This window comes from Orcinus orca, chromosome 2 (assembly GCF_937001465.1).
Source record: "Orcinus orca chromosome 2, mOrcOrc1.1, whole genome shotgun sequence".
In the NCBI taxonomy this organism is placed as follows: Eukaryota; Metazoa; Chordata; class Mammalia; order Artiodactyla; family Delphinidae; genus Orcinus; species Orcinus orca.
The window spans coordinates 17,965,053-17,985,958 of NC_064560.1; the positions used below are offsets into that span (position 1 = coordinate 17,965,053).

General features: G+C 39.1%; 1 protein-coding gene and 1 pseudogene across 26 annotated transcripts in view; one reads left to right on the forward strand and one right to left on the reverse strand.

Annotated features, from left to right (window-relative positions):
• The window catches only part of PARD3 (par-3 family cell polarity regulator), a 677,665-nt gene that overhangs the window by 451,340 nt on the left and 205,419 nt on the right, over positions 1-20,906 (reverse strand). The window lies entirely within an intron of this gene.
• Positions 7,945-10,259, forward strand: LOC125963414 (deoxyuridine 5'-triphosphate nucleotidohydrolase, mitochondrial-like; annotated as a pseudogene).

A 20,906-nucleotide genomic window follows, 5' to 3' on the forward strand; every position in this document is an offset into this window, starting at 1 on the left:
AGATAGCTAGTGGGAAGCAGCCGCATAGCACAAGGAGATCAGCTTGGTGTTTTGTGACTACCTGGAGGGGTGGGATAGGGAGGGTGGGAGGGAGACACAAGAGGAAGGAGATATGGGGCCATATGTTTATGTATAGCTGATTCACTTTGTTATACAGCAGAAACTGACACAACAATGTAAAGCAATTATACTCTAATAAAGATGTTAGGAAAAAAAAAAACCCAAAAAATGAAAGGTCCCTCATGCCTCACAGCCAAATAATAATAATAATAATAAATTTAAATAAAATGGTATGAAATGGAACAGAAAAGAATAGAAAATATCAATGTATATTTTAAGTAGGAAGGCTGTTTACAGATTTACGTATTTGTTCACTGGGCCACCAAGTCAAATGCACCTCTTCCTCTAGAGTGTTTGTCCCAGGGACATTGGCAGGTGTGGAGACACTTCTGGTTGTCACAACTGGGGGAGGGTGGTATTGACACTAGCTGGTACAGGTCAGGGAAATCCGCTAAACCTCCTACAACGCTCAGGACAGTCCCACACAACCAAGAACAAACAATCCAGCCCCAAATGTCTCCAGTGCCAACACTGGAGACAGCCACAAGTTTCAAGACCACTAACTGACCTTGTAGTTCACGCCATCTGACGGTCACTCCTACAGGGCCCACGTATGCACTGCTGTAAGCGGAATCTGCTAATGCTTAAGAAGTAAATGTAGGGCTTCCCTGGTGGCACAGTGATTAAGAATCCGCCTGCCAATGTAGGGGACACGGGTTCGAGCCCTGGTCTGGGAAGATCCCACATGCCACGGAGCAACTAAACCCATGTGCCACACTACTGAGCCTGTGCTCTAGAGCCTGCGAGCCACAACTACTGAGCCCACCAGCCACAACTACTGAAGCCTGCGCGCCTAGAGCCCATGCTCCACAACAAGAGAAGCCACCGCAATGAGAAGCCTACGTACCGCAAGGAACAGTAGCCCCCGCTCACCACAACTAGAGAAAGCCCGTGCACGGCAACAAAGACCCAACGCAGCCAAAAATAAATAAATAAATTTATATTAAAAAGAAAAGAAGTAAATGTAACCGTAGCCTCTCAATGGACACAGTTAAAACTTGGTTCCAATTTTTTTTCCTATAATAAAAATGACGGGGCTTCCCTGGTGGTGCAGTGGTTGAGAATCTGCCTGCCAATGCAGAGGACACGGGTTCGAGCCCTAGTCTGGGAAGGTCCCACATGACGCGGAGCAACTAGGCCCGTGAGCCACTACTACTGAGCCTGAGCGTCTGGAGCTTGTGCTCCGCAACAAGAGAGGCCGCGACAGTGAGAGGCCCGTGCACTACGATGAAGAGTGGCCCCCACTCGCCACAACTAGAGAAGGCCCTCGCACAGAAACATAGACCCAACACAGCCAAAAGTAAATAAATAAATAAATAAATAAAAAATGACGGATGCTCACTGCAGAGAGTTGTGAAACTGCAAGAGAATAAAGGATTTTGTGACAAATGAATAAAAAGATAGAGCAAGGCAGGACAGTCTCATAATTTGTAAATCCTTTACCAGAAAGTAATAAATTCCTATGCTCTACACGTTGTGAAGAAGGCACTGGTTTCAGGTTTTGCTTTTTTTTGGTTTAAACTTCAGAACTTTTCACACAAGAACTTTAACAATAAGACAGCTCTCACATCATCAGAAACGACCAGAGTAAGTTACTAGAGTTGACTAAAAAATCCTAAAACAGAAGATGGTGAGAAAGGGAGAACGAGAAAGAGAAAAATAAAGGAGAGACAAGACCAAGCCAGGAAAACACAAGCAGAAACCTACTTCCTATTCACCACTTGTGCTTTTCAAACCACAATGCAAGTTGGAGTGTTTTTGGTTTGAAACTGCTAAGTTTCGCGCCTGCTGACAGAGGCACGTCCATGGAAAAGCACAGCCTGGTGAAGGATTGAACGCAGACAAGCTCCTCTTTGCTTTTCAAACTGCTAAGAAAGAGACGAAGCAACAGAACTACAACAAACTGTAAAGTTCTAAGTCAAGGATTTTGCTTAAAAGATTTTTTTATCACAGTCTAATATATTTTCATCATTATATTTAAAAGAAATCTAATTACGTTCAAAAGAAAAGTGGATGTGCTTGCTGTCACTAATGAGATCTCAGGGCATGAGAATTATTTCAGAAGCAGCAGCTAGTATCCAAGGGTGCATTTTTTTTCATCATTTGCATTAAGCAGAAATTTTATCAGAAGACCAATTAATAGTCAATGTAATAGCTTTGCAGAAGGAGTACTAAATTAAGTGTGTCAACACCGTACACTCAGTGCCTGCCCCTGTCTTGCACTCATCAAGAAAATTACATGAGTGAAGCTTCATTCTCACAGATGATGGCCAATCAATGGCAACTCATGACAATACTCAAGACGATTCCAGTTGTTTTAAACATCTGGTAGAAATAATGCCGTGAAAAGGAGCCTAGTCCCTGCAGATTTTTCACAAGGAAGCAAAAAAAACAAAAAAAAAAAAACTTAAGCTCACAGTCTAATATTGTTTTAAATTCTGCATCTATTTTTATATTCTGAAGAAAAATCCCATGTTTTAATGAACCAGATCCATCAGAAACATATACAGAGTCTGTATCAAAGAAAATGACTTTTCTTAAACCACTTTCATTAAAATTAAGCCAATATTATATACTCATATAATATTACATACTCATATATTATGTATAAACTTAAAGGCTATCAAAATCCTCAAAGTTCTACTTCATTCTAGCTCTAAAGTAACTATGTAATTCTAGCTTTAAATTTCTACGATAATCCAAAACAATTCAGATTTGACCAAAAAAATGAGACTAGATGGTAAGTCTGAAGTGATTTAAATGTTATCCATGCAGGTGGCCAAAAAGAAAAAGTTATATCATTTATTGGCTCAAAATAATACCTGCCCTTATAATGCCCTAACCCAGAGGTACTCGAAGTGTGATCCCTGGCCAGGAGCATCATCACCACGTGGGAACTCAGTAGAAATGCAAATACTCAGGCCCCACCCAGACTTACTGGGGGCTAGAAATCTACTTTCCCAAACCCTCCAGGCAACTCTAATCCAAAGTCAAGTTGGCAAAGCACTGCCCTAATCTGCAGGTGACAAGAACAAAGACCAGCTAGAGTGTTAAGACGTCCTGTGCTGAGCGACATCGACTTAGCTCATTTAACCCTTATGATGATTTCATGATGTAGGAACTGGTATTCTCATTACACTGGAGCAGCTCTGGCTCAGTCATATTAAGCACTAAACCGAGACTCTACAAAGCCGTGTGAAGCCAAAGTTTACTGTTAACCACTATTACCCACAGCATGCAAGGAGGGTGTCCCTCCCTTTCTGCTCCCATAGTACAAATTCATCCACTCAGTAACTCACATAAGCTTTGTGGAAATGGACAGCTTCCCTCAGGATGTAATTTCAGTCTTCTATCACACGTAGAAAGCCCCGTATGCGTTGACGCTACCCTCCTCAAAAAATAGGCAGGGTGTGAATTTCAGACACCCACTGGAGTCCTCTTTCATCAGTTCAAATTTTTATTAATTGCTTGACTAAAGAATAATTTAGGGACTTCCATGGTGGTCCAGTGCGTAAGACTCGAGCTCCCAATGCAGGGGGCCTGGGTTCAATCCCTGGTCGGGGAACTAGTTCCCGCATGCGTGCCGCAACTAAGAGTTCCCACGCCACAACTAAGAAGTCTGCATGCCACAACTAAAGATCCCGCATGTGGCAACTGAGACCCGGCACAGCCGAAATACATAAATAATTTTTTTTTTTTTGAAGAGTAACTTATGTGTAGCCCATCTCGCAATGTGATCTTTACAATGTGATCTCCTGTTACTGAATCAAGGCCACGTTTCCACAACTGGCTCATCTCTGACCAAAATCCCAACTGCCCCAATCTAAAGGGATGAGGTGAGAGACAGAAGGTAACAGGCACTCCAGGAGTAGAGCTTTCAAAGTGGCCTGAGGCCCCTTAAACTCATGGGATGGGCCAAACACCACCATTGCTGGAAAGCACTTGTCAACAGAGAGAAACATGTGGACAAGATCTCAGTGAGAATCTAAGAACATGGACGTTGAGAGGGAAATCACTGATAACAGTTCTATCAAAAATGCATAACAACACCCTTAACTATACACAAGAGATGCATTAAATAAATCACTGTACATCCAAGGTATTTTAAACCAATATAGCTATTAAAAAATATAATCACAGGCATGGAAAGAACAAATGACACACCCCAAAATATTAACATATTGTAGTAAACATCTGATATTGTAGAATTACAGGAGATATATTTTCTACTTTGTACTCCTTTGTTTTTCAATGCCTTACACTATAAGCACGTTTTAATGTAAAATATATATTTATGATAAAATGAAATTAGAAAAAAATACCATAAATAAATTACTTGTTCTATACCTCTAGAACCTACTGAATTTTCAACATATATTGATAGTAAAGTAATTATGAAAAATTGTTTTAAATTTTGAAGTTAACACTTTATATTACTCACTAAAACGCTGAGTATACCAGATGAATACATTTTTGTACAAAGAAGAAAAATAAATACTTTGCAGATCAGAGCAATTACCAATACTCATTTTATCAATAAGTCTCAGGATTCCACTGGGAATAAATACATAGCTTTAATTTTCACTGTATTAACTGAGTGGTTTTCTTCTTCTTTCATATTGTTTTAGACATTTAATGTATTCTTTTGGTTCAACACAATGAATGAGCACATTAGAATTTAAGACCATCATGGAGAAGGACCCCTGACAGATAAACACTTAGTACTGCCAGAACACAGATGAAATTATCTAAAAAGGCAAGAAATTACTAGCCTGCAGTCTAGTTGTCAAACACACAAAAGGAAGAAATGTTTTTAAATTTTTTAACTTATTCCATAAGTTATTTTTCTGAAATTTAGTTATTCAATATTTGATAATAAGAACACAAATTTTCCCAGTCTCCAACGGCGAATGAAACTTTCAAATCTTCGCACAAATTTATAGAACAGGTAACATTACTGAACTGCTCATCAAACAGTTAGGGGGACACCCTCACCGTCAGCCAGTTCCCATCCGCAGATCAATTCAATGAACATTAGGAATTCACAGTAATTTATAAGAGGAAACATGCAGAAACAAGATTACTTACTCTGCTTTGTTTCTTTATTTTCATACAGCCATTTAAAAATAGAACAGAAGGGGTTTCAAAGACAGATACACAGCATTTTTTACCAAACATTATAAGCAGAAACAACATAAATAATCTGCTAGAATTATGCCACATCATTTTTCCCTTGGGAAGATAAATGTTACACATACCGTGTGTATTAAATAATTATGACTGGAGATAATCACGGCACACATGAAACGTATGCATCACCGCCAAGAATTCACCTAGAGATTTATTATACTGAGACACATAGCTTTTAAGCTCTGTAAGGAACTCACATGTTTAGCTCTTAATGTTACCTAGAAATGCTCATCAAGATTAGGGAGGGGACGCGAAGCACTCGGGTGAGTTTGCAATCGGATGGATTACTACAGAGAGCTGTCTTATTCTCACTGCATAACCTGACACCTATTGCTCAAGTGGCAACTCAAATTAGAATATTGTTTAATGGTGAGAGAAAAAATACACTGTGTGGAAAGGAAAAACATATTTCAGGCAATGACTATGCTTAAAATGGCTAATTAACCAGCAAACTTTGATCATCATTTCTATTTACTGAAAAGTTAGCCTACATTAAACAAAAACTTTCCCAAGACTCGATAAATGTGGTTGTGCTTCTGTGGGCTCTAAAAGCTAATGAGATGGTGACAAGAGTTACACAACAGGGTCGGCATCCTGGGACAGCTCAGTCTCTAGTGATCAAGCACAAAGTCTCCCCATTTGATGTTTTAGGTTCTACCAGTTAGCCAGCCTGTTCTTTAAAAACCTATTTAAAAGCAGTAACATCGATTAACCCTGAAAACAGTTTTCTGTAAGTCAAAACAATCTCTTCCTCTCTTCCTTTCATTTTTAAATCTCATTTCCTACAGAAGTTTCTCCAATGTTTAAAACAGCATGAAATTCACTACCCAAATAGCATTAAAATTTAACCTTAAACATAGTGGTTTATGAAAACTCCTCCTCAACACTCCAGCCTTCCAAACAGGAAGTGTCATTCTTCTCTTTGGTTCGAAGACCAAGAACTAAAAGAGTCATAGAAGAGGCACCTTTGATTGGCTTTATTTTTGTAAATACTTTGAACAGGATTGCCTCCTAAGTTTTTCTTTGGTCTCTATCACATCCCAAGTCCTATTTCCAGTTCATCACTCTCAGAAGTTAGGTCATCTGAAATAGTCAGGTCTCAATTATTGGGAACAGAATGATCCAGGAATATCCATTATTGGACCTTCCATCCGCTGAGTCCAACCAACCAAACTACCCAAGCATCGATAAAGAGGACGGGCAGGAGCTGGAAAACTGAACTGCAACCATCCGATGGCTCTCATCTCAAAAGTTCCACTTTTTAATGTTTTAGCCGGTATCTTCCAACAATAGAAACTTCAAGCCAATATGTTTTTTCCACACATTAATTGTGATATCTTTTAAAATCCAGTATCTTGGAAACTGCTGGCAATAGTCCTAATTCCCACATAAGAAACTCTGAACTAGAAGCCCTGTCGGGATACGCTATGGATTTGTCTCAACAGAACTCTGATGGTTCCCTCTGACTCGGAGCATTTCACCACAAAGCCTTATTTAAATAAGACAACAGAGGTAACTTTCAATAATTTTCTCTTCTGAAGGTCTTAAGATTTTATGATGCACCTCATAAAGTCGAAAAGAAATAAAACATAGCCCCCTGTCTTCACTTTGTAGAGGTAGAATCTCTTCTGTTTTGAATCCACAATATAAAGTAAGACCAGTACGTGTAAGTTTTGTTGCTGTTGTCGAAGTTGGTTCTCGGAATTGTGTCGGAATCCAGCCCATCCCTGCTTCCCATTGATGCAGCTCTGCTTTTTCATTACATTGGCTGCCATTTTAGCAACAGAACATTTACAGTATCTCCTAAAATGCACTGAATTTACACACTGGCTAGAGTTGGACTTAGAAAGGTTTTGTTATTTTAAAAGATATCCCATGATCCTCAAACAGGAATAAATTTCATTGAAACACTAGAGTTACAAATTTTATCTCAAAAAGTGAACTTCATTGTGTATCTATCTTTGGATGGGTCATGCTCTTCCACTCATCTCCTCCATGTGGGAAGCTGCTGTGGTTCTCTGACCTCCCTGTGAGAAGGTCCTAGCATCAGAGACTGGACAGCGCAGACATCTGAGCCAGCACACACTTCTGCTTCTTCTGGATGACCATGTCCAGACAGCTCGAGGAGGGGTACCATCCGCCAGACAGAGGTCCACTCCTGTCAGTAAGAGTCACCCCGTTTTCAATCAGCATTGCCAATGACCTAATAATAAGGCGAGAACTTTGCTGGACTTTCTCACGTCTAAGCCAACTTAGTTAAAAGGAAATCCCACAAGTTGTGTGAAATGAGTCATGATTCATTTGTTGATTCCTTAAGAAAAAGCTGGAGCACCTGTAAGTGCTATGGCTGGATGCATAGATGCACATCCAGGAAGATATGGTCCCTTCACGCCACCATGTGACATGAACATCATGGCTGAATGCTCTCCATCTTTACGTATTGAACCAGAGAGAAACTGAATCTTTCCCTTAATATATATATATATATATATATATATAACTTAAGAAAAACAAGTGTCCCAACTTGGGGCTTACATATTTTACAATCATTCCATATTTAGAGATAATAAGGATTTTCTTCCAACTCAGATATGAGAAAATGTTGCTTTGCTCTTTTAACTCTAAGTTAAAAAACAAGTTTAGTGTGCTGGTCTCACCCTGCTCTCTCTCTCTTGTCCCCCCGCTCCCTCTTGGGCTCACGTTCTGCCCTGCCATGCCCTTCTCTCAAGAGGCACAAGTCATCTCCCCCAGCAAGTGGGCCCGGCCTGCGGGGGAGGGCAGCATGCAGCTCCACCTTGTCCGGCTCTCGGAGCACACCACCACCTGGACCAAGGGGTATGCACGTGCCGTGGGCTATGACCTGTACAGCACCTATGATTCCATACTACCACCTATGGAGAAAGCCTTTGTGAAAACCGACATTCAGATAGCTCTTCCTTCTGGGTGCTATGGGAGACTAGCTCCACATTCTGGTTTGGCTGCAAAATACTTCATAGATGTAGGGGCTGGTGTCATAGCTGAAGATTACAGAGGAAATGTTGGTGTTCTACTGTTTAATTTTGGCAAAGTCCAAAGTCAAAAAGGGTGATGGAATTGCACAGCTCATTTGTGAATGGATTTTTTACCCAGAAATAGAAGAAGTTCAAGTTTTAGATGATGCTGAAAGGGGTTCAGGAGGTTTTGGTTCCACTGAAAATAATTAAAACTTTATGCCAAGAAAAGACATTTTAACTCTTGCATACGACTGACGTAAAGCTTTAAGGGAACTTCAGTAAATGGACTGAGAAAGCCTTTAAGGTGTCAAAATAACCATTATTAGAATATAACGGGAAGACCTACTGAAATGTTACGTCAGTGCTGACTGAAATGACCATACCCTTACATAAAGCAGCGCTTCACACACTTGACGCTCCATAAACGATGCGACATAATCCAACAAGACGATGACACTTGGGAGGTACTGTCATCAGACTTCACCACGTGCTAGCGAAGACTTCGGAGAATGGCAGCAAATAACCACTCAACAACCCTCCTGTCCTCCTCAGCAGCCAGGTTCAGAGCTGCGAAGTAACTCACCACAAGCCACAGTGGTCGCCAGACAGGGTTCCTGGGTCAGAATCCGCACAGACGCGGCTGACAAGGGAACCCCAGGCCTCCTCTCCGGTCCCCTGAACCCGAGTCCCCAGAGCGGATCCCCAGGGGCCACACAGGAAAACGATGTGGGGACTGGAGTTCCCGGCCAGGTTCTGCATTCAGAGGAGAAAAGGCCTTTGTCTAAATGTCTCTGAACAATAGAATAATTGCAAAAATGGTGTATTGGATAAGTAGCAAATTCTCAGGGAAACTACAGAGAGGTAAGGGAAGATGAGCAGATGAGGGGGCAGGATGCCTGGCTCAGAGGAACACATTCGATCTGCCGGGACGCGTGTTTTTATGGAACACGCTAATGACAATGGGAGAAAATTTGGGAAGAAATACAAGCATGAAACAAAAAGCAAGAGTGAGACGTGAAAGATTACGTTAATCACGTATTTGGGTTTTAGAAGAAAGGTGATTCTTTTTTTAAACCCCCCACTGAACCAAATGAGTTGTAACACGTAAACAGGCACTGTTCTGTTCAAAAAAATAAGACCCTCACTGTAACATTTACAATTCTACAAAAGACTCCATCAAATTCTGCCGAAGCATACCCAGTGGCTGGCATCTGAGGCTCTGGAAAGATAAAATCTGAAACTGCCGTTTTATGTATTTTACTGCTAGGCTAGGATGCATTTAATGCACAAATGCCAGCAGGCCAGGATACAAAAATTTACTATGATGTGCTTTAAGTTAGTGTTGATTCCAACAGTTTACCATCCATCAGCTATTCTAGTGCCAATTAGCACTTTAAAAACCATGCGTAAATATTTGAAAAACATGTTAGCAATTAAAGGGAGGAAATATTCCACATTAAAATCAGGAAGAGACTTTAAGGTTACAACTTGACGTGAAACATCAAGTTTCACAGCATAACACAAAATGCTATACGCACTCTAAACCAAACATACAACACGTAGATCCTATCTAAAATTCAGTAAATGCCAATTATTACTTACTGCTTTCAAAACTAATAGGTCTTCTAACTGAATATGAGGTTTTAAACTTTGTGCGTCATTAACTTACAGTCCATGTTAGTGATGAGGTGTTGACAAATGCTTTCAGTGAACTAAGAATGTGAAAAATTCTGAAGAGAGGTAGCTTAGGTTCTTTCTTTGTACTAACTTTTTAATGCTGGCCTTTTTTAAACAACAGGAAAAGTTAGAGTGTCTGGCACATGGCTTAAAGTCAAGCTTTCTTCTTAAGTCATCTAAAAAGAAGAACATAAATGCTTCATCGTTTAAAGACTTTACTTTCTAAGCAGAGTAATCCCCATAGTTAAAAAAAGAATTTTAATATAAACTGAAAGAAACTTAATATGCCAAGTTAATCAATGACAACTCAACAGCCTTTCATAAGGAATCAGGATCCCACAGAACTGGGGCCATTTTTTAAGTATTGAGCTTTAAGACTGGGACAAAAAACTTTTAACAGTAGGAACTGATATATTTTTATCAAGACTACACCGACTCTTTCACCTTTCACAATGAGAAAAATAGCCAAAATCATTAACTCATGGGGAACAATCTAGAAAACTAATAGTAAGATATTTCGAAGGCACTGAGTAAAATATTTGAGGACCTATTAACTGGTTGAAAATGGATAAATAGATGCAGTCTTTTAAGAACAGTTAATTCAAATGTTAGCTTTCAAGACATGGACTGTGGTCCCAATCCATTCAAATAGAATGATGCTGCCACTATTCTACTTGAAGAAAATGTTTGGAAGTTTTACTTATATTTTTAAAATTCAATTAGAAGACAAAATCTTGTATATTGCGTGTATGGGAAAAGGATCTCCTAGGAAAAAAATAAGTCAAAATATAACTGAGGAACAAAACAAAGTTATAGGATCAAAGAATAATGAATACTTCAAGTTTTGCTTTAACTATTAGAAAGCCTTGTACCATATACATGCCTGAACGCTTATCTTGCATTATTATTCTACTATCCTTATTTTTTTCTAATATCCTCAAGATGTTTTAGCTTTTTTGTAATCATACGTATCGTATAAGGCCACTATGCCCAAATTCAGTGCCATCCCCCATTTTCTGAGAAACACCTCCACTCACCCGCACACCTACCTTCCTACCACCCATCCAAAGGGGTGGGCGCCTGGTAAACACAGGTGTTCTGAGTGGTTCTACTTCAACCCCACGGCCACTGCCACCATCACTGCACCTGCGCCCTCCCCTTCCAGCCACACTGATGAGATCAGAGTTGGACTTTTGATCCAAACTGGACCAACTGCACTATCTCCCCAAGGAACTTGCAAGTGGGACTGAAAGAGGCTGGGACTATCGTAAGGCACATTTAGGGATGTGAGACAGACAAATTATAACATGGAAACAGAGGGGCAAAGAAAGCTGCTCTAGGGGAGGAAGAATAAAGCAGAATTCCAGAAGCAAGCAAGAATTCACGTCTTGAGAAGCGGGACTTTTGGTGTTCCTAATGCCGTTCTAGACCCTGTTCCTGTCCTTGTGCTGGTTGAGGTTATGAAGAACCCCTCTGGTACCATCCCAACTACATTCTTCTTACACTAACTTCACTTGGTTATTGTTATGTGGAACATCAAGAAACTCAACTGAATACAGCCTCACATCCTATGTGCAATGAAGGTTTAACATATGTAACTGTGCGACCACTCTTCAATCCCTTGGCTTAAGACCATTTAGATGAACAGAGTTAAAATGTTTGGGCTTTTTCTGTACATACCTGTTCCCATCATGGACTTCAAGGGCGATAACTAAGCCTCCCCAACACACTCTTTCCCTTCTACTAACCCACAGCCCTTCACTGTTCTATGTCCCACCCGAAAATATCTAGACAAGCATATTTCTGGTTCATAGATTATCTGTATTTTATACAAAAGCTTTCTGAACATATACATGTACCTGACCCCATCCCACCAGCAGGCACAGGTGATAAAGGAAGGTATAATAGTGGGTTTAACCTTCTCAGCCAGTAGCACAGCAATGCTCAATGGACCCATTGGTTCACCCGGGACAGAGGAATATCAATCACCAAACAGTAGGTCACTGTTATCACTAGAATGTGATTTTATCTCTGAGTAGTTTGGGGAAGAAAATAGATGAGAATTACTCAGCTACTTGAAAAGTAGGAATTGTGCTTTATTCAATTTTATATCCTTGGCGCCCAACACATCATGTAGAATATAGTACATGCATAGAAAATAATTACCAATCAGAATACCTAGAAAATACAAAAGGCATGATATAATTATTATTATCATCATCATCATTATTATTTTGCCAAGACTATTTCTCAATCAAAGAAAGATGCAGACAACTGTGGTATTACTGACCGTATATAATAGATTTGGACAAAGTAAGAACTTTCAAACACACCTCCCTGTAGGGACACATTTCTCAGCTCCTACTTACTTACTGACACATGGGTTGCACATCTCTTTGCTCAAAAGTATGGCTCAAAAGTGAGTCATTATATCCCTCATTGCTACAGTCCAAATGATCTATCACGGCCACATCAGAGGCGCATTTATGACTTGCTTATTCCAAAACCAATTTGAGTGCGTGCTGTTCCAAAGTTTTTGGTAGCTATAGTTCTTAACAGAAATTCTGCTTCATTTTATCAGCCATATGGAATTATAGGCAAGAATCACATTGTAAACTATCATCATTGCCTTGATCTTTAGAACAACCGATAAAATATTTATCGTGCCTACGAACTCATTTCCTCAAAGTGTCAGATTCTAAGTAACTTAGAAATGAGTCCTACCTTCTTTCGGACGGTCCCGTGACTCTATAATATGAAATCTGCAAGAGTGTAAAGCTATCTACTGCAAAGACAGCTTCCCTTCCACGATGTCCACTCACCCCAAGTATACACACTTAGCTTCTATTCCAGTTACACGGAACCACTGATCAATTAAATGCTGCTTCCAAACCCACACATTTTCTATTCCTTCTCCCTGAGATAAACAACTCGTAAAGGATTAAAAGACTTTTCTTTTTCTTCAAAGTCTTAAGTTTCCTGGAGACCCTATGCCAAAGCACTCCCTCTTGTCCTTCTTCTGTCCTTGGTCCACATGTCCTCTTAGTACTGGTGCCACACTCCGCCTTTTACTTTCTACTTCAGCTAATTGTGCACCGCTTACCAGAGCTCAATCGGATTGAACTGATCTTATTGACAAAGTAGTATTTTCAAATGATCTAAGATAAAAAGGCTTGTAGGCTGATTGGTACAAACTCGTTATGATTTTCTATAACCCACGGCTTAGGGGTCTTGCCCTCTTATCTGTAACTGCTAAGTACCCACGCATTTTTAGCCAAGTGTCCTAAACTCTACAGAATTAGCCAGAGATGTTTTTTAAGCCCAATTTTATTTGAAACTGTAAGCGTCTGGAGCTTTCACAACACTTTCTAAAAGAACAGTGAAACACTGAGTTGTAAATTCTACCTGAGTTGCAACAGTTACCAGTCAGAATAGACACGTACCAATGAAAGAGAAAACAAGATTGCTACCTTTCTAACATCCCAGCAAGTCCAGATTCCTTAAAGTGAATGCCCACTCCTCAATGTCACAATTTCCCCTGTAAATCATTATTCCACAGTTTAATAAATAGACTTACTCACCAAACAGAAAGACACGCAATACTGGTGAAAAGGACGACTCCCAGGACAGCAATATAACCTGCCCTTACTCACTGGATGAGAACAGAAGGGATTGTAACAACAACGCACTCGAGGGGCTTCTACCGCTTGTCAAACTGAGGAAGAGCACAATGGGTGTATTTAAGACGATCCTGGGAGCTGAACTGAGGTCCTTCATGTTGTATAGAAACAGGCATTTGAAATGAGTCCGTGAAGAGAGTTTTCTTATTTAACAAACTATCTTTTACAAAGTAAAGGATTTTAAAAGTTTGAATTGGAAGCTGACATAGGTCATGTGCCTTAATTACGTGCATGATGAAATCTAGTATGTCCTACTGAGTAACTCAAAATAGTGGTAAACGTTTGGCTTCCCAGGCGAAAGAAATTGCTTAATTTCTAAGACTTAAACATGAGAAACCATAACTAACCATGATTCGTGAAGAAGAATCAGAGTCCAAAACAGAATTTGGGGAGATTTTTTACAAACCTTTAGAAGGCTGACTTTACTATATCCTGAATATTTTTTTCCATCTGCTTCTATACTGGGGTATTGGCATATAGCAGTAATATTTCTCAAACCCAGAACAACAGTTGTTCAAATCTAGGCCATGCAGAAAAAGTTAATGATACCACAGATACTTACCAAAAGCAAATACTTTTATATATGTTAATTCTAATTCTAATGGTTAAAGAGTTTAAGGGGTTGTTACATGCATAGGACTTGATAATGAAGAAAGGACACAAGCCTAGTACAATGTCACAGAAAACCAAAAGGATCTACTAAATGGAAATACATTCATTTCTTTGGTTTCCCCCTTCTAATGCATTTTTTAACATTTATCTTTTTAATCCATGAATCAGTGAGGACAATATTTTGCTATTTATGGGTACAAAACAGCCCTGTCCTAGGTATACCAGGGTATACTTAAGTATGTAACATCACAAGATACAGTAAATTTACTTTACTAGACAGTATAGCATAGTAGCATTAACCAGAGATATACTTCAATTAGAAAATGCTTTAAAATAACAAAGTCAATGAACATTTGACTGTACAATTTATTCTGTCAAATATAAATGTTTGTCAGTGTATGTGTGTAAATTATACTGTCAGTCTCAACACAGCTGAGTGCTTTTGTAAGCTGCAAAACAATTAATAAGCAACTCTCTAAGGGGTGTACCAAAAATTTTCCAGAACATGCCAGATATCTGGTCAAAGATAAGGGATAAAAAAATTTTTTTGATACATGGCTCTAGTATTAAAAAACAATTCCTATGTTTGAAAGTCAGTGTCAACAGATGCAAGAACTTTATTTTAAAACTTCCAGGGAGACAAAGCCTTTCAAGAATGGGGCCAGAACCCTGCAATCTGGTTTGGGGGTGGGGGAGTGGTTAGGGAACGGCAGAAAGCACGCATGCCCAAGTTCTTTTTACTCCTTTTTCTTTTGAGACAATGGTATTAAATTTTAATCACGTTTTCATGAGTTCCAAAGGATAGCCAGGGGAACAAAGTGTCAGCCCTCTTTGGATGTGTTGAGGCATTTGCAACAAACTCAGCTTTTTCATGCAAAACAACAGAATTTGAGGTCAAATTAGTCTCTATCCTTTCCCTCTGGGCATGTAGTCAAGTTAGGACTCTGTCAAACCACTATTTGGGGTAAAGTTTTAAAGGAAAAAAAAAACAATTCTTGTGGTAAAAATAGGTGGCACTGCTATTCAACATTAAGAGAGCAACAGCTGAGGTTCCGATCCTGAGAAAGGGGCAGGGACCAGGAAATATTCTTGATTACTGCAAATTTCTGATGCAAATTACACTCTGTCTCCAATCTTGGGGGCAGTGAGGTGGGAGGAGGAATGAGAACGAGATATCCCTTTTACCACCACCCCAAACATTTTGTGTTGCAGGCGTTGAATTACTCCAGCCTTAATCTTCGTTCACCATGGCAATTACAAAGGTGAAATGACGGGAATCTTGCCAAAAGTTTACCAACTGCTTTGCATTTTTCCTCTAATTTCGCACCAGTGTCATCAGATTTCTCAGTTTCAATTTCTACTTATCCTTATCCAAAATCATATTCATTAAAACCAGGTACAGGGTGGAGGCCATGCTGAAATGTCATCCTCCCATCAGACAGCCTAGTAATCGATGAAGCGCACTTAGGACCACTGGTGGAGCTCACTGCATCTCTGCTCCGAGGACAGGCAACCAGGACCACTTGCTTACTCTATAGGTCCATTTCGGTTTTCCATCTTCCAAGTTTCTTATCAGAAATTTTAAGGGAGGATTACCATTTAAGTTTTTTTTTTTAAGTCTATCATTTCTATAACTGTTAAAACCATTTTGCAAAACCAAGCAGAACGTAAACAATTTCAACCAAATGAATCATTGTTTAACTTCAACTAATGCATCTTTCTACTTCCGTGAACACCAGGTAATTCTACTCTATACTAACCATGACACTGCAATCATTCAACCTTCTAGATACAAGCATATTTTGTATCACCATTCTTTTAGTTACCCAGATTATAAACCTAATACTGTAATATGTTAAGGATAGACAACAACGACTCTTTGGGGGTTTTTAACGTCTTGAAAATTAGAGTTTAAAACACGTGCTTTAGAATGAGTTGCTGGAGCCACAGGGCTCAACAGAAGCACTCACATATTACTCCATAAGATATTATGAGGCATTTCACAAATTCTACGTCCAATTTCTGTTTAATAAAACAGTCAATTCACTAGGAAAAATTGTGCTAATATGAGAATATCGAACACTGTGTCTTATATACGGAATCTGTATATACATAAAAGTCATACCTGTCTCCAAAAATAAGGTAAATCAGCATTACAATAAGGTAAGATTAAGAGCATCATGTAATATCCTGATGCCCAAAAGGAATAAGAAATTGCATTTTATAATGGAAAGAGCTTAAACTTCAGAGGACCATGTATCTGTCAGCTGATGCTCACCTTGGAGGATCCGTCATCTTGGACTATTGACCTTCTTTATCCATGAAATGATGTTAATAGTTTATAAGGAGAAATTATATATATAACAATTAATTCATCCTCTGGTAGGTAGGCTGCATACACCCAAATGTTAGCCTTTATATTCATACATAAATAAATGTTATTTATCTATTTAAAATATAAAAATAAATGCTACAGGGGCTTCCCTGGTGGCGCAGTGGTTGAGAGTCCGCCTGCCACTGCAGGGGACACGGGTTCGTGCCCCGGTCCGGGGGGATCCCACATGCTGCGGAGCGGCTGGGCCCGTGAGCCATGGCCGCTGAGCCTGCGCGTCCGGAGCCTGTGCTCCGCAACGGGAGAGGCCACAGCAGTGAGAGGCCCGCGTACCGCAAAAATAATAATAATAAATAAATGCTACAACGTTAGTTACTCAATATCCTTGCCAAACTCCTTCATCACTAACCGAACCCCGATTTTTTCAGTATCTATTTGTTTCTGATGGGCTATGTGACTTCTTGTCATTTGATTTCATTTTCAGGATTTGCTTAGGGAAGAACAAAGAACTCAATTCTAGCACACAGGTCAGCAGATCAAGTCTTCCTAGGGCTTTGGGGATGGATTTTGAACTAACGTTGCTGGAATGTGTGGGATGGAGCCACTACAGTGCTTCTGCGATTCTGGGAAGAACCAGCCTAGACGTTGAGGATGACAGAAAAGAAAGAGCTGGGTCCCTCATAACATTATTGAGTTACATAATTAACAAAACCTCACACGCTATTTTAGGATATGTGATTGTGCAAGGTACAGATTCTCTATTGTTTCACTCTCTCTTGAGTGGCTTTTCTATTATATGCATATAGGTTGAGTAGATATTTGGGGTGCTCATGTCCTGTGAGAATAGATAAACACATTTTATTATCTCAGTCTATAATTGCAAGCCATTAATATGATAATTTTTCATTTATTGGTGGAATAAAAACAACCAACACTTCTCAAATGCTCACTGTAATTCATTCATTTCTTACAAGAAGGTTACGAGGTAGGTACATCTCTTATCCCCAATTTAGAGACAGGTCAACTGAGGTCCAGAAAAGCCAAGTAACTTGTCTAAATGCACAGAACTATTAACTTGATGAGCCAGGATTAAGTTCAGGAAACTGGCTCTCCAGCCCACTCAGTATTGTTAAGCAATACTGTCTGTCAGATGAATAGCATTAAAATAAATTTAGACCATTAGTGATATTAATTGCTGGCCAGAAACCCAAGATAATTTATTGTCCAATTATACCCAATTATGAGAGCTAGTTTAATTACATCAAGACAGTTCTTCATCTGGTCACTATTGAAGACCATATGGCCAGATAGAAGACATAACATTGAAAGATTTAATCCCATTTTTCTTAACTCAATAAACAACTTGCTCTTTAACAACTTCTGTGTTGTAATTAGTTTATTCCCGATTCTTAAAATCTGAGTTTTTAGAAAGTGATTTTGATGCCTAGTACACCTGGGAACCTCTGCCTCAGGTAATTAAGGATGACCTTCACTTTCAAACACGAAAGGACAATGGTACCCTTCTTTAAGTGTGTAAGCTCACAACACTAGTTAGATCACCCGGTCTGGTGTGGGGAGACAAACTTCGAAAAATGCAGGATTCAAATTATCATGATAATTGGCTTTTCCTAACTTGTCCCATTTTCTAAATGGCAAAAAATAAAATAAAAAGTCATGATTCAATTATTTTTCCACTTTATCAAAAGGAAAATACCAACCTTAATTTTTCAATGATTAAACAAAGTCCAATGAAAGGACCGTTGACAATCCAACATCCATCCTGGGGTCACCCCAAGGATAAAGCAAGGAGGGAGCTCTTCTTACTATGGGGGTGGGGGTGTGGATTTCAAAGCTCAGTCAACAACCCCCTGCCGTGTGGGTAAGGAACAATGCCCAGCCCTGTCAATGCCATAGCGCAGAATGAAATTTTCTACTTTGCAGAAAGTTTTGAACTATTTTTTTTCAGAGATTGACAGATAGAGCTGTGCATTCTTAAAAATGATGTGAACGTAACATGAAGCACCCCTGAGGGACATTTCTATACAGGTCGTTATAAGCATCTACAAAGAGGCTTAATCTTATAACAAAACACAGATTGCGACTAATTCCACAGATTAAAATCCTTAAAAACCAGGTCAGGGTCACGAGTTGGCCCTTCTGACAGGCAAGTGCAAAGATATCCTGGGGGAGACAAGGTGTAAACTCAGGGGGGTAATGAGTAAAATGTATGGTAAATACGTTATTCAGGAAATGCAGTGAGAACATCTGACCCAAAATGGTAGAGAAAGTGGTGCAGAATGGATCATAAGGCAAAATTTATTGTGTAATATCAAAACAAAGAAAAAAACAGGCTTTAAACATGAGTTGTGTGTTTTCTTTTTCCTACATGCGTTTTTGCTTTTGCAATGGAAAGTATCACATAGAAGTCCCACAGTAGTTCATTTATAGTGTTCTATCTAGATATTAATTAACCAAATTAATCCAGGAGTTTTTGCAATTGGTACGTCCGTCATGCATCCAGCCAAACAACACACAAGATGCTGATCTGATGGCTGTAAAGCCAATATTGCTTTAAGACAAGAACATGTCTTTAAATGTTATTATTAAAACTCTTTTTTGTACTATTTTAAGGGGTAAACTTTTTTTAAAAAATTCTAGAACTGTTCAGATACTTTCCGGATGCTTTTTTAAAATGTATTTTAGGATAAAATTTAACTTCTCTATTTATAGTCACTTCCTCCATAAAGACTTGGAAATAAAGAGCACTATAGACTAGTTAAGAAAGATTGCTACACAGGAAACTATCAGGAAATGCAATTTATAGCTGTTAGTACAGTGCCCCACGCAAAGAAAACAAGAATCTTGCCGATCCAACCTTCCCTGAACACAGGGTTGCTAGTTAATGTGAAAACAGGGTTGCTAGTTAATGTGCAACAGAGAAAAAAGATATTCAACAGAGTGTGAATATCAGGGTCTGTAAGGTACTCCTGTTACACCATGAACTGATTTAGTATGTGTTCTGAAAACGAAGTACTAATCTACTAAAAAAATTCAAAACACAATGTCAATACAGACAAGCTCTCGTTTTAAAAATAGTGGTAAAGAATTGAGACCATTTTAAATTAAAATAGTAACTAAATATGGGTGTGTACATATGTAGGAATGTTTGCTTGGGTGTAACGAGTATTATGAAAATTTAAATCACCAAATCATTTCTGAAACAGTTTTAAACCTTAAGAAGACTGTGTCCTTTGACATTTTCTTTTTACACTGATTTGACTTAACATTAAACAACTGGTCTGGTCAGAATTTCAAACATTCAGAGGCTAAATTCATCCATGGAGTACTACTTCGAATCGTTCATTAACACAAATACACAGAGATGCAAACATCAGTTATGTACTTTGACAATTTAATCTAATTTTAACATTTCCAGTGGCTTTTAAAGTAGTAAGAGCATTATTCGTTTAAACAATAAGATAAACACAGGAAGAGCAGAAACCAGCAGTTACAGCTGGACACTAAGCTATCAATATTTTACCAAGAAGCCGTGCACAATAGACTTGACATTTCCAGATTTACCCTCCAGCCATCTGTCCTCAGATGGTGTGATATGTGTCATTGTTGAGGGGCTAGCTAGCAAGCACGATTAGTTTACTACAAAGTATAATGGAGTTCTGCCTGTCTCAGAAGTACGGATAGGTGGGCTAAGAGGGAGGGAAACCAACTGTCTTCCGTTCACTCTGCGCTTCTCTTCCAGTGGAGCCATCAAAGAGACACCATCCCTCAGCCGCCCCTTCCAGGCTCCATCGGTCACCACCAGGACCAACCTTCCAGTCTGTTATCGATGCTTCCTACTGAATAGAGGAGTTTCCGGAACTACCTTCCAAAAAAACCTGCATTTTATCCTGGCTGGGACTATCACTGGACGGAAAAGTGAAATCAAAATTCACCCAGCTGAAGTTAGTATTACAGATGTGAATGACCTTCTCCACCACGATGATCACACTTTTTTTTTTATAGTCAACCAGTGTTGTAGGAATCTTGTCATTCATTATTGGCAAAAGAGACACCTATGAAGAAGTTTTAACTCATTATGATTTTAAATACTTTTGTTATGAATCAAAACCTTGTTCAATTTGAAAGTGTCTATACAATAAAAAAGAAAACTTGTTTCTCTGATAATTACACCAGAAAACATAAATCATATTTTTAAAATTTTAAAGAAATAAAGGGGATTTTATTTTTCAAAAAGCCTCTGACATCTTCATAAATAATAAAACTCTGAGGTCTAAGAATAAG